At 34.2% G+C, this 14,560-nt stretch overlaps 1 long non-coding RNA gene across 2 annotated transcripts in view; it reads left to right on the plus strand.

Moving 5' to 3' along the window:
• LOC107313858 overlaps nucleotides 1–12,085 on the plus strand; it is a 45,803-nt gene extending 33,718 nt beyond the window's left edge. For both annotated transcript variants that reach the window (XR_001555229.2, XR_001555228.2), the window contains 2 exons: nucleotides 9,703–9,790; nucleotides 11,934–12,085. This is a non-coding gene — a long non-coding RNA (uncharacterized LOC107313858). The remainder of the gene's footprint in view (nucleotides 1–9,702; nucleotides 9,791–11,933) is intronic.
• The last annotated feature ends 2,475 nt before the right edge of the window (nucleotides 12,086–14,560 follow it).

Here is a 14,560-nt window from a genome sequence, read left to right on the forward strand (position 1 = left end):
CTGCAGTAATTACTGTTAAGGGGTGTAAATATTGCAGTAGAAGCACTTTGCAAAATTGGATTTTTTTTTTTCTCAAAGAAGAGTTGATTGGTGAAAATGTCTTGCTCAGAAGACCCTCTGTTCATCTTCCTGTGACACATCTGAATAATCTCAGTATGCAGCATTCTCATTTGCAGTCTGTGAGTTATGCACAGAAGGAAATTAATATGAAACAAATAAAATATTTATTTCAAGATTTATTATTTCTCATGTTTTCTGTACTTATGCACTGAGATGCTAGAAAACACAAAAGAAAAGGAACATTTAAACCTACCTGTAATAGACTTTTCTGTGGACAAGGTCATTTGCAGGGTAAGATAACATTAAAAACTGCTGTGTCCTGTTTGAGTATCACAACAGACAATACATTCTGTTATTGCCTTTTGTTATGTATCTGGTAAGATTTTCATGCATTACAGAGAAATTTTCAGTATTCTCTAAATATGAAAAAAAAAACCAAACACATATTTGAATCAGATGTAGAACCACTTGATTTGGGAAGGATGTTTTGTTATACTTTGCTTTGTTTCTTAGCTGTCATGCTGAAATGTTATTGAACCAGAAGAAGCAGTTCAGAGTATCACAATCTTGAACTGTTTTCTCTTTAAATATTTCAGTTAAGTTTTCTTGGAGTGGGATAAAACTGAGTCTGCTGATCTCAGGGTTGAGCAGGATTAGACTGATGTCTTTATTCTTTGCAATAGGATGTGACCTTATTTAACATATTCTATTTATTTGAATAAAAATGTTTTATTTACTACACCCACTCAGTATAGATTTATTTATTTTTTTTTTTCAGTAATTATGAAAGAAGTCTTTAAATATATACTGGTTTTTGTCCTTGGACTGTTGCCATAAGAATAAACAGAGTGTGGCTTGAACAAAGAGTTCAGATTACGCAGTACTTACTGCTTTTCTATTTTATCTCTTTCATACAATAGACAGAAGCTTTCATCTTTCATAAAGTACAATGCTATTTTTTGACATGATAGGATCACTGCCTTACTAGATTTTTTTCCTAAGCCACCCTGTTTGTCTTTGAATCTTCCTTTATGCATCTACACCTCTTTCTTGTGTTAATAGAGCACAAATATTTTACTATTTTCTTGACGTCCCATGCTCTACTAACATTTTAAGAATGTCACACTCCATTTAAGTGTCAGAATAAAGATATCTAGTGTAATATCTTCTTCCTGTAAGTGCTTCTGACTTCTTTGTTGTCTGTATAATTCTGCCTTGCAAGGAGCTTTTTGCAAAATAATTTTCTTAAGAACGCTGTGGAGGAAAACAGCTCACCTATGGCACTATAAAGAGATGAAACTGGCAGTGGGTGAATAGCTAGGAAAGCAAGATATTAGAAAGGAAAATAAGTAATCTAACTACAATGAAGCCATCTAAAAGCTCAAAGCTGAAATGTAGGATAATGAATTAAATGTGAGTATATGTGTTTCTTCTAAGTGAGATAAATTTTGGTCAAAACTACTAGATCGACAGTTCTGAAGAAGTTAGGTGGCTGTGAAGAGGATGCAAAGACTACAGAAATGTAAGCTTTACTCCACCACTGGGCATTAGATCTGAACTAGTGAGGTCCTAGTAAGAGCAAAGTATGCAGCCAGTTTTGTACTTGCATTCAGTGTTTCTCTTGTTGATTTTGATCTATCAAACATCAATCTGAAAGGATCTACATATTTTTTCTAACATCACTTTCAGGTTTTAGGTAAGTGGTGATGGTTATTTTCTTCTTACTGTAAAGATTTTTAAATCCTTGGGAATGCTAATCCTTTGTGCGGGGACACAGAAATAAGAAAAGGCAATGATAATAAATAATTCTAATGGTATCAATAATAACAACAACATATAACCTTAGAAGGATCTCTGAAGAACTTCTCAGTGTGCTTATGATAAATGTCAGAAAAACACAACCCTGACATTATTTTGGTTTGTGTAAAATATTTCAAAGGATGATAATGATGTGCCTCAGCTTTTATTTCACCACAGTAACACAAAAATGCCTTAATCAAGAAAACAGCAACAAAATCCTACCACTAAAATAACCCCCTGTCTGTAAAAAACAAAAGTGAAGTAAAGTAATGAAGATACCTGTATTTTTACAGTTTGAAACTCTAGGTAATTTTTTTACTAAATTTACAAAATTGTTCCTGTTATTGTATTACATGACAACATGAAAATTTATTGCTAAAATCTACAAATAAATACATTCTACAAAATTTCCTGAAAAAGAACACCTAATCTTTTTAGAATATGTTTCTATTTTCAAATTTCACTGACTGAAATACTGTATTGGGAAATAAATAGAATAATAGAATCATGAAGGTTGAAAAAGCTCAATGCGTACCCACCCCCACCACGCCCACTGACAATGTCCCTCAGTGTCACATCCCTATGGTTTTGGAACACCTCCATGGACAGTAACTCCACTATTTTCATGGGCAGCCTGTGCCAATGCATTGCCACTGTTTTTCCTTATACCAAAGCTGAACCTCCCCTGGTTGTCCCACACTTGACTTCAGGCATTAAAAACCAACAAATTCATCCCTTAATAAACATAATTTTGAAATTTATAGAATAATACGAAATTGTTTCTAATAGTAAATAGATTTTCACAAGTATCTTGGGATTGATTTTGATTTTGCATTTCAAATTAAGCTGCTATCATCTACAGGGTGAGATAGCTTCCTCTATCTTTCGGGCACAGTTGTCTCTTTAAATGTAATTTAAACTAATTTAGGGTTAACTTTGTTAATCTGAGCATACATTTCAGTCATTGATTGAGAACACAATTTTGTACACAAGACCTAAAAAGCATTCCTTTCCTTAGACCTGGACTACAGCTCTGTGCAACTGATTACTCTATTGACCAAATCATAAAACAGCTGAAGAAATACATATAACACCAAAATCTTCTCCCTAGCTCCAACATATTTGCTGTGAGCAAAGGAACTGACTAACAGTTTAAACTGAGATTAAAGTATGTTTTTCTCCTTGTCCTCATTTCTTCCTTCAGATAATTTCTAATTATTATAAACAGAAAATTAACAAAGCCCAAATTCCTTAATAGTCTTGTCTACTCTAAATAAAAGTGATTCCATAATGTTACAGTAAATACATGCATTAAATTGTGCAACAAAAGCCCAGAACCAAAATTCATATAAGCATTACTTATTTTACAAAGTTTAAAGCAAATGGCTTCTTTAGTTTTATTTGAATTATGAAAAGAACAATAATCTTTCAGTGAGGTATGACATAATGCTTTAGTTTGTAAATATTTGTTAATGTAATTATTAGGTACTGCTCAAATTTATTTGTCTGTTTTATTCCTTTCTGTTTTTGCAGGAAAAAGAAACCATTTAAAATGCAAATTAATTCTATATTTACACAATCACCAACATTATTTTTAATCCTAGAATTAAAAATATCTTGCAGTAAGGAACTGAAGAAAATACATATCTGTTGTAAACAGATATTACATTCATTATTAAATATTGTTTGAGTCAAAATAATCAGAAAGAAGAAATTGACAGAAAAGGTCTACAGAGGAGAATTATGGTCTCTTGTACCTTTGTCAGCCTGAAATACATGCAGTGACTCATGATAACTGCATTCCATTCTGCAAGTAGAAGCATTATTAAAAGCTAGAACTAAGGCATCTTAGACTGCAGAGTACATTTCCCAATAAGAAGAGAAAATTGGAAATTAAGAATGCATTTTTAGATACTGACAGACATATGTAACATTTGCAGGTTCAAAATCATAATTATTCATGTTCATTCACCTACCCTGGAATAAATGCCAAACCTATCACATTGACTTCAGGAAGGACAGAAGGAAATGTTCTTCTCCCATCACACATGAAACCAAATATTTCATTGAAACTAGAATGTGTAATTCAGATAAATCTTCAGGTTCCTCTAACTTTGAACAGCTTGATTAATAACTAAGAACTTGTTTTCCAAATATTATGTTATGTTGTTATGTTGAGAAAGTAAAACGTTAGCTGTCTGTACCCAAAATGTACTCAAAATGTAATAACACAGATAGTTTATTGACCAAAGGTAGATTTTGAGCTCAGAGGTGGTTTTGAGATTTAAAGGTGAGGGATATATATAAAAATTGGGAATATATATATATATATATATATATATATATATATATATATATATATAAAAATTGGGAGCACTGAAATATAGAAATATAGTGCTGTAGTTAAGGCAATATCTACTTTGTACAACTGTACTCTCAAATGTAAAAGAAAGGAATGGCTAAATCTGAGTAGTTGAGCTCTTTTCTATTTTTCTCTTTATGATTCATGAGAAATTCCATCAACTTTGTAGGAAAGTTTATGAAGTCAGAGATTTTACAGGAAATTTTTCTTTATAAGAGTTCATTATTATGCCAGTTACCATAATGAACATCAGTACTGTAGAAGCCTCTATGCAAAGAAAGTTGGCCTAAATATAACCAACCCATACCCGTCATATTCGGGGTTATGATATACACAGAAATACCTTACAGGGTTACACTGAATGACCTCAGTATGTTTTATGGACATAAACCAACAGGATGAAAGTTAAATGTCTACATTAACAATAGAAACCACTGAACAAGCAATCGAAAAAACAAAAAAAGACAAATAGTTCTGTGGCCCAAAGACAGATATGTTTCCTTAAAAAATTAGTTGCACGTTTTAAGAAGGTTAATTAACCATTTCAGGAGTTTATAAAAAATCATAACCAGTCCCTTCAGATCAGAAGAATTTTTAAGTGATATTAATTAGTTGAATAATAGCTTTTACAGGAAATAATACAAGAATCACTGGATAAATTCTTATAAAGAGAACACTCTCATTTAGGGTGTACAAGTGAAAGCAAGAAGGCATAACTGTAGTGGATGATTTCTCAACCAAGACTCCTACTGATACAGAAAATGACCTCAAAAGCTAATTGAAAGCATAAAATATTATGGAGCTCTTCCCAAATATTTGCGTAGATAGTATTTGTCTTTGACTGCCTTAATATCTCTCACTATGTTATCTTTTGGAATTCACAAACAAGTAATTAGAAGCTATAGAAATCAAGATAAATTAACCAAAAATTTATCTGGATGCAAATCTGAATACACTGAGACAGAATGAGTAGGCTGTAAAATTTCATGCTTGCCTATCCCTAATTATGATTAATGTTATAAATGAGTCTGAGAAGATTTCAGTGTTTACAGATATAAACTTATAAAAACATTGGAGCCTAATTGAACTTATCCAGTATCTATTTTATCCATAAGTTGAGTTGGGAGCATTGTAAACAAGTGATCTAATGGAACTCAAGGTTTCAGTTTCCTAATGTATTTTGCAATTCCCTATTAAATGTTTCATGAGTAATATTCAAAATATTTTTCATGTATTTTATTTTTTATCTTAGTGACTTTAGAAATTATTCTTTTTTTCTGATATATACCATCTTGTTTTTGGCTGATTTAGAATTAGAGAACTATTAAATTGTCCTTATCTCAACCTTTCTTTTCCATGATTCTCTCCACCATCTCACTGTGGACAGGAAAGAGTGAATAAATGACTGTGCGGTCCTTCCAGGTTAAATCATGGCATGTACTAACAGACTGATAAACTTGTATATAAAAACTTTCTGGTTTTATTACAGACGCATGATGCAAAGCTATATAAATATCATCTCTGTCTCACTGGATGATCTATTCTGGTTTCTTGTGCACGCCTTAGTTCTTGAAAGAAAAATTAAAGCTGATAGAATTGATACGTGAAAAGCAAGAGAAGAAATAAATAGATAAGGTCAGTCATCTTAGCCAGAAGATGTTTATGAGTAGTCAACAGTACTTTCTATATATCTTTATTTTGACTTTGGGATCTTAAAGACCAAAGACCCCATTGCCCTGCCCTGGGCTGGGAGTCCTCCTACCAGATCAGGTTGCATCACCCAACATATCCGTTGACTACTTACTACAAGATTTTACTACCAGTATTTTCTGCTGTTCAACCTGGCATCTTACATATTTCTCAGTAAAAAATGCTACATTTATCAGACTTCATGTTTTTTTTCTACTTTGTAATATCCAAAAGAGTCTAACTAAACATTTTCTGTAACTTTACAACTTTTGAGGTATTAGATCACCCTATCAGATTCCTATATTCCACAGACCACTTAATGTCACTGAATTATCCTTTGACTGACAGCAGTCACTTTTAATCCAAAAACTTTTCTAATTCTGAGGATATTAGGAGAAGCTATCACTGCTTTCGTTGTATGTGGCCATTATTTTCCAAGTAAAAGATTAGTTACTCATTTTCATCTATTTCTAAATTCCAGCCATTATCCCTGATTAAAGGTCCTTTAATACAGGGCATTTCCTTCAGCAAGACTATATATGTGCTTCAATGAAGTCATGTCTCAGTCTCCTTGCAAAAAAAGAAACAGATTAAGCTTAATACATTTATCATTCTATGGCATTTATCTAGTCTTTGAATGTCTTTATTTGTGGCTCTTGTCTATGCATTTTTCTGATTTTTAATATCCTACTGAAATCACTGAACACACAGTATTCCATTACTGGGCTCACAGATGCCACATGCAAAGCTGTTATTAACTTCCATCTTCAACTAACTACTTCCTTCTTTACATTTACATTACAGTCACGCCATTGCACAAAAAGCTTCATTTTCTTGACTGCTGTAACTTATAAATCCTTATATTTATATATATATTTTCTATATATATATATAAATATATATTTATATATATTTCCATACTGGAAATCATATATTTCCAGTATGTAGTCTTACATTCTGCATGACTATTTTTCACTGATCCATGATCTCTAGTGCTTTATTGTGCTGTGCTGTCACATACAAAGAAGTAAAATGAAATTCTACCTGCAATTGGTGTAACACATTTTCTCAGGTAATCTCTAAATTCTTTCAGGAGGACTTTCAGTTCTATCCCCAGCACTTTACAAGGGCTGCTCTAAAAGTAATGCCTCCTATTTTATTCTGTTGGCCCATGAAATCAGAGGCAGTAGATGTTGAACCTGCCATTACAATGTTCTATTACATGTTGTTGTTGTGTGACAGATGGCAGCAGAGGGGCAGACTGACAGAACGATGTCTGACATGGAAGTGCATATGAAGTAAAAGTGTGTTACTAAAATCCTCCATGAGTTAAAAAATGGTACCTGATGTCATTCATCAACAGTTGACAAACGTCTCTGGAGACCAAACAATGGATGTTGGCACAGTGAGATAGTGGGTGGTGCTTTTCAGCAACAGCAACAGCGTTCACCTCTGTTATTGCAGATTTTGATGAGCACGGCATGTATGCACTTCTTCATACCTGGCATAAATGCATAGTTAATAGTGGTGACTATGCTGAAAAACAGTGTGTTGTGGCTGCGAATTTGCTCCATCAAATAATGCTATTGTACTCGTCGTATCTTCTGTATTTTCCATTAAAAAATAAAATAAGCAGGAGGCATTACTTTCAGAGCAACCTACATGTAAATTAGATGTTTTGATGTGAACATCTCTGTCTCACTTTCATCTTAGTCTTTGGGAGTTAATTTAAACAGGAAGAGCTTCAGGAGTTCCTCTTTATGCTGACAGAAGAGTAGCACAGGGAGCTAAGCATTTATGTAGGTCTCTAGATGATACCACAACCATTGTTAACTTAAAATTTTCTTGTTTATAAAGGCAGAAGAATTTGGTCCTTTCCACACACCATTCTTCTAACAAAGCAAATCAAGATCCTTGGATGCATAAAGCTTGAAGTTACCCTTGAGATTCATAGTTACAGATAAGTCCATTTGCTTTACAATTGCAACCTTAGAAACTCAGGACAGAAAACTGCATCATCAGCAAGAGACAGCAGGTGGAATCATGACACCAGCTTCTTCTGAATTAAATTTAGTTGCATGGAATATTTTTCTACCATTGCATTATTGCAATCCAAATTTCAGGCCTGATACAGATGGATTTTTGTTCCAGAGTTTTGTTGTTTACACCTCCAGACATCAGAATGCACAAATGTCCTACAAATATGCAAGTCACAGAGAGCATCAGTCAGCTTTGTGCTCAACCACTTCACTGCATGCATCAATCACAAAATAATACAGGCTTACCTTAGGGGCACTGCTGTTTGCACCAGCAGCTACATCAATGTTTCTAAAAGGACTACATATTTTCATGGATTTAGGTTCGCCATAAAATTTGTTTTCAGACCAATTCCAAGTGAATAGGTGCCATGAAGGAGTTCTTTTAATTTATTTTCAAGAGAAAATTAAATTGACAGAGTTTAAAGAACAGCAGCACTAGCTGCACATAAGTATTGATATCAGACTTTTAAATGCAGTACACATTACAAAGCCTGGGTTACTGGGTATTTTATTGGTTTGTTTTCAAGACAGGGTGATTTATTCATGTTTGTTATCAGCCGTTTTACAATCACAGAACAATTCTAAATGTGCTACAGTGGATTTTGTTCTCTGGGCTGCCAAGACACTAGTTTGTCCAGTAAAAGGATGACCTATACTCACACGGGGAGACATTAATTTACCTCTGCACATGCAAGTGATTACTGTTCTGATTAGATCTGCCCTAGCTGTGAACTTAACACAGCCATAAGAGCTATTTGGTGAGGGTGTCTGCTGAACAGTTTTTTATCAGTATGATCTCCAACAGCTACCGTGGGATCTTAGGTTACTATTCATTTTCCAAAAAGCATCTAAGTTCATTTGAGACAGCCTAGGACATCCCAGGCAGATTGTAACCGCCAGTTCAGTGGATCAGTACTTCACAGACCATGTGCCACAACTTCCAAACTTCTGGATATACCTCAGATCTACTACGTATTCTCAATTGACTTCAGAAGGATGGCTTTCAGCGAGTGACTTAAGCCAGCTCTCTCATTTAGAACTATCTGAATCTGCAAGCTGATTCCTACCCCAATTTTCATGTTTTTCCTATACTAAAGATTATTTGAAACAGGGACCAAATTGAGACTGATGTATGTTTCTTAATAAAGAAGCTCCATCTCTCTGTGGCTGTGCACCTCTTCATTTTGTTCTGGCTGAAGTAACTTAAATGGATGTTTGTAGATTGAAAACACAATATATTTGAGTTCTTTGGGTGAACAAACTTCCTGGAGAATTTCTGAGTAGCGACAGCGTGTTACTGTGACTAGAAAGAAAACAGAAGAGAGATTTAATTTAGAAATAGCCGGAGTTGTGATTAACAGTTTGGTTCACAAGTCTTTTTTTCTGGACTACTGCACAGCTAAGATCTTCCTCAGGAATTCTTGGTACAAATGACCGGCAGTGTCACACGTGAACAGAAAACAGGGACAAGGTTATTTTGGAGAGCTGCAAGAAGAGTACTGCTCTTGCCTATATAAAATCACAGTTCAGCAAATCAAGATATTGTAGTCTGCAATAAAAGTCTTTCTTTCCTTACTCTCTATTCTCTTCCCACTTGCCTTTCTATAAAAAAGAAAACCTCCAAAACTTCACTGAAGTTAATGAAATGTCACCAAAGTAAAAAGAATCAATTTCAGGCCATTTATGTTGTCTCACATTTGATCTTCTTCTTGATGTTTTACTTGTCTGTGTCTTCCTTTCTTATTTCCCAAGAGAAGAAAACAAGCAGGATCAGAGCCCAGAGGCTCATCTCTGGATATTTACAACAGTGTAAAGCCATTGATTCCAGCACTCTATGCAGGTATGAAATTTGTTATATAATCCTTGGATGTGCACACCCAGATAGTAAAGTTATGTGGAAAATATGTTAAAGCAGAGCTGAGATTCAAAATTTCATTTTAATTTTTTTTTTAAAGATTATTATTTTTATTTTTTTAACATGCAAAAGGGGAAATAATATTGAACGTAAAGAAGTATCAATAAATTCTGTTTTAATATGTAATTTGGAAGTGAATTTCTTTCATTCCGTGACAAATTCAATAACAACATGAAATGAAATATTAAAACAATGCACATTCCACATTCTCTAGAATAAAAGTGATTATTTGATGAATTACCTAGTAATTGGTATCTTTCATGTAAATAAATATTAGTGTAATAAATATTAGTCAGACTAAATCTTAAAACTGCAATATTAAGATAGTTCATTGTTCCTCTGCATTCCTTATGTTATAGTCACTATCTGATCATGCCTAGAAAGATCCATTTCCCATTGGTTTTGAATCTATTGTTTTTCACATATAGAGAATCAAGGAATCTTAGAATGGTTTGGGTTGGACAGGACCTTAAAGGTCTTTATCTTCAAAGAAGTGCTTGGAGTTGCATAATACAAGGCTGGTCTATTTGTTCAGATAGATTTTTTGTACAAGAAGTGCTTTAGTCTGTAAGGAGAAGGAGAAAAAGGTATATCATTTTCATCTTTTCACAAAAGCATGTTTGAATAATAAAGAACAGTCATTTTCAAAACTAACAAAGAAGCAAACAAAAAGAAAACAACAATAAAAATGCTGAAAAACAACAAAGAAAGAAACCAGAAGCAACACCAAAGAACTTTGATAAACTATCTGATGACATCCAGTACTCTTCCACTTCAAAGGATGAGCCGCTTAACATTCTGCCAGTGCAAACTTTACAGAAAACTTTATTTGAAAAGCTGTTAAGCTGAAGTGTATGTTTTGTAAAACATCTAAAATGTATTAAGCAAATTTAGCTTCCCTTCAGCCCAGAGGACAAGTTACAATCTCCTTAACTGAATTTATTATGGCTCCAAAGCAACTTGGCATTTAAAGATGTGCATAACTTTGAACACATGCTTAGCCTCCTTAAAGACAATGAGATTTCTCATATGCTTGAGTAGGGACTACACTGGGACTACGGACCCTGTCTAATTTCAGACTGTCTTTTCATTTACTTTAATGAGTATTAGATTGGATGCTGTATGAATTTATTTCACCATTGTCTTCTCCCAGTATTTTACCCTGGGGACCAAAAGTGAGTATTTGAGATTCGACATGTGTTGCTTATCACTATAAATTAGAAAATATGCCATGTTTCCTCTCTTCCTGTACTTTGAATGGATGAACACAGAAAGTCATCCCACCAGATGCCTTCCTGTGCTGATTTAAATCTCACCTTCTGCAGATGCTTGAATGAGACTTTAAGTTTCATTTGCAGCAAACATTTGTGCCAATAAAACTTTATTGTCTGAATATCTGTAGAAAGTGAGTATGAAAAAAGCTTTGAGCATATGAACTCCCTTACTGCTAGATGTTTTTTACACCTCTTGCTTTGGCTGATGAAGAGGTGATAGTTGGCTGAAGGAACAGAAGCTTGAAAAGTTGGTTTTAAGTTGTCAGTCACATTTTCTAATAGATTATTTGAAATTTCCCTACATACAGGAGTGCTAAAAACTACAGGAAGGTCAGAGTAGCACAAAACCTTTAAAGAAGTTACCAGAGCTTGACAAAAGAGATAGTGGTCAGCACCTCAGAAAAATTAAATGTAATTATGAAATTATATAAAAGCTGATTGAAATTGTTTGAAGATGCATTAAAGTCTGGAAAGTAGTAAGCCTGTTTGCAGATTAAATTCTCACACTGATCAGATAAGAATTGTTAAATAGCTGCAACAATCAGCCCCAGTGGTTCATTTTCATTGGTGAGATGTGTGTGAAGTATTAAAAGAATATATGAGTTCTATACATAAAGACCACAGCAGATGGTAAAACTTGTCAGCAATACTTCAAATATTTGCAGCAGAAAAACCTTTTTTCTAAGTCGTGATTACATCTGATAGAGATTATATCTGTTCCTGCGTGAATATGTAATATATTACAAAGTATTGTGGAGATAGCTTTTAGCCAAAATAATGCATTTGCTTTACAGGTGACCTCATAAATTGTGTGGTGAAGAAGTTTGTGCCTACAAATGAAGGAAATTTCATTCACACTTGATTAATTGGAATCTGGAGAGCAAGGGCATAGATGAGGAGAAAAGATGAAGATCAGATTCCTGTGGAAATAAAATCCTAAAAGCTGGGCTATCAATCCAACAGGACAGATTCCTTATACAATAGGTGCCTTTTAAATTAGGTGCTGTAAATTAACCAGCTCAGCTAAACATAAGCAGGATCTTATCACTGTAATGCACAATAACATCTACATTATTAAAATTCCACTAAAGAAAACTTAGTGTGAGATAATGCAGACATGAATGATCATTAAGCATTAATCCTGATGACAGCCACTTCCAGATTGCTATTGAAATTCCCTCCTTCCTACATTTTCATTTCCAAATACAATACAAACAGCATGCTCTAATCAATCAAATGTACATTCACCATGATTTTTATACAAGGCCCTGTATCTCAGATATATAAGCTGCTGATGATCATTTATCTTCCCTCTTGCTTTGCAGTCTCGCTAAATGAAAGAACAGGTAGAGTAACTTGTAGTCTCAGCAGTGATTTTTACATTTAGAATTTGTTTAATGACAAATTACTGATGTTAATAACAGCTAGACCAAAAGATTGTCAAGTTTATCCAGCACAGCATCACCTGACTGTGATTATTTTGCTTTGAGATTTGGTCTAAATCAGAATAAATTACTTTGATCAGCTCTGCAAATTGATTCCATGCTCCAGGACTGTGTCATATGAAATCAGCATGAGTTTTAATTTGATATAAGAAAATACCTTTCTTTTTAAAGTAAGGGTGGTGAAGCAGATTTGCCCAGGGAGGTGCTGGGTGCCCAATCCCTGGAGACACTCCTGGTCAGGCTGGATGGGGCACTGAGAACCTGATGGAGCTGTAGGTGCCCCTGCTCATTGCAGTGGAGTTAGACTCAGTTCTATGATTCTAGGACCACATGATCCTGAACTCTCCTCCATCCCTAAGTGTATGGACTGTGTTAAAACATTAGTCATCCCAGGCTATTTGTAGATATTGGGTGTTGGAGAAATGCCATCTAGCATAATTCAGATCACTTATGAAGTGACTGGTTTGCTGACAGTGTGTTTGATGACTGTAGAGATAGGTTAGAATATTGAGGCTCCTTGTTTATCACTTATGTTCAGGTATGGTAGGCTGGATAGAAACCTGTTTATAAATCCCCAGTAGTTATAGTGAGGGGGGCACAAAAAATCTATAATTCTATTTAGGTTAAGCACTTACATACATGGCTTACTTTTCAGAGAGGAATTATTGGAATGAGCAGGCAGTGGTTAACATCTCCAAGAGTAAAAATACACCAGATCACAATGGCAAGTTGCCTAGAGATGTCTTACATCAGACATCTTAGCTTGGGATGAAATTTCATTCTTTTGGTATAAAACATATATGTCTATAAAGTGTGTATGAATGTGGGTGAAGAAACACTAAAACACTTAGTAACTCTTATTTAAACAATACAGTGAAATGTATAATATGTAAAGAACAACAGAGATTATAAATATTTTTATCAAAACGTGAGATATTTCTAAATAGTGTCTATCAAAATAATTTCACTGCTCTCCACAGAGGTCAGCATAAGGGAGGGCAGAAATGCTTTTTACTAAAAATAGGAACAGGTTTTGTGGGGGTTATTTTCTGAACTCTCCCACACAGATTAGTGTAACAGTATCTCACTGCAAATTTTGCTTAGAAGATCATTTGATATAAATGTAGGTTTCTTTGCAGTTCCCCTTCTTCCCCCTCTCCCCTTCCAACTCCGCCCCCCTCCTTCCCCCCCATACACACACATACAGAATGCCAGTTTAACATAGATACTGCATGGAATAATTTTCTAAATGTGGACAGCATTTAATTTGGTCTCTGTCAGGATACGCATGTGAAGAAATTTAAAAGCTGAGATTTTAAATAAATTATCATTTTTATCACAATTAACAGGACAACAGAAAAGAAGCTACGAGAAATATGTGAAATGGTTTTAAATAAAGCACAAGAGGCTCTGAATGAAAAACAAATAATGAGCTACAATGAAAAAAAAGTAGTGAATAATGCTACCATTATGACTGGAAACAACAATGAGTGTTCAATCAACTGATCCAAATGCAGATCAAGACAATTATCATTCTTGAATAGCAAAATAGCATAGCAAAAAAAAAAAAAAAAAAAAAAAAAAAAAAAAAGCCATGGATAAGAACAAGTTTAAGGACATAATGAATTCAGGCTGAAAAAGCAAACCACTTGCAGTAACCTCGGAAGAAATATTTGGAATGAATCATGGCTCCATCTGACCTCTCTGCAGACATGAACTTCTAAACTTAAATTCCAAGACATAATGTATTTCAGTTATTTTAACTCCCCTACACCCTTTATATAGTTGACTTTTAGTATCTAAAGGGGAGCTATAAGAAAGAGGGTGACATAGACTATAGCAGTCTGTTGTGATAGGAAATTGAAGGGGGAAATTGTATCAAACTAAAAGATGGGAGATTTAGGTTGGATATAAGGAAGAAGCTTTTTATGGTAAGGGAGATTGCCCAGAGAGGTGGTGAATGCCTCATCCCTGGA

Source organism: Coturnix japonica, chromosome 4 (genome assembly GCF_001577835.2).
Source record: "Coturnix japonica isolate 7356 chromosome 4, Coturnix japonica 2.1, whole genome shotgun sequence".
In the NCBI taxonomy this organism is placed as follows: Eukaryota; Metazoa; Chordata; class Aves; order Galliformes; family Phasianidae; genus Coturnix; species Coturnix japonica.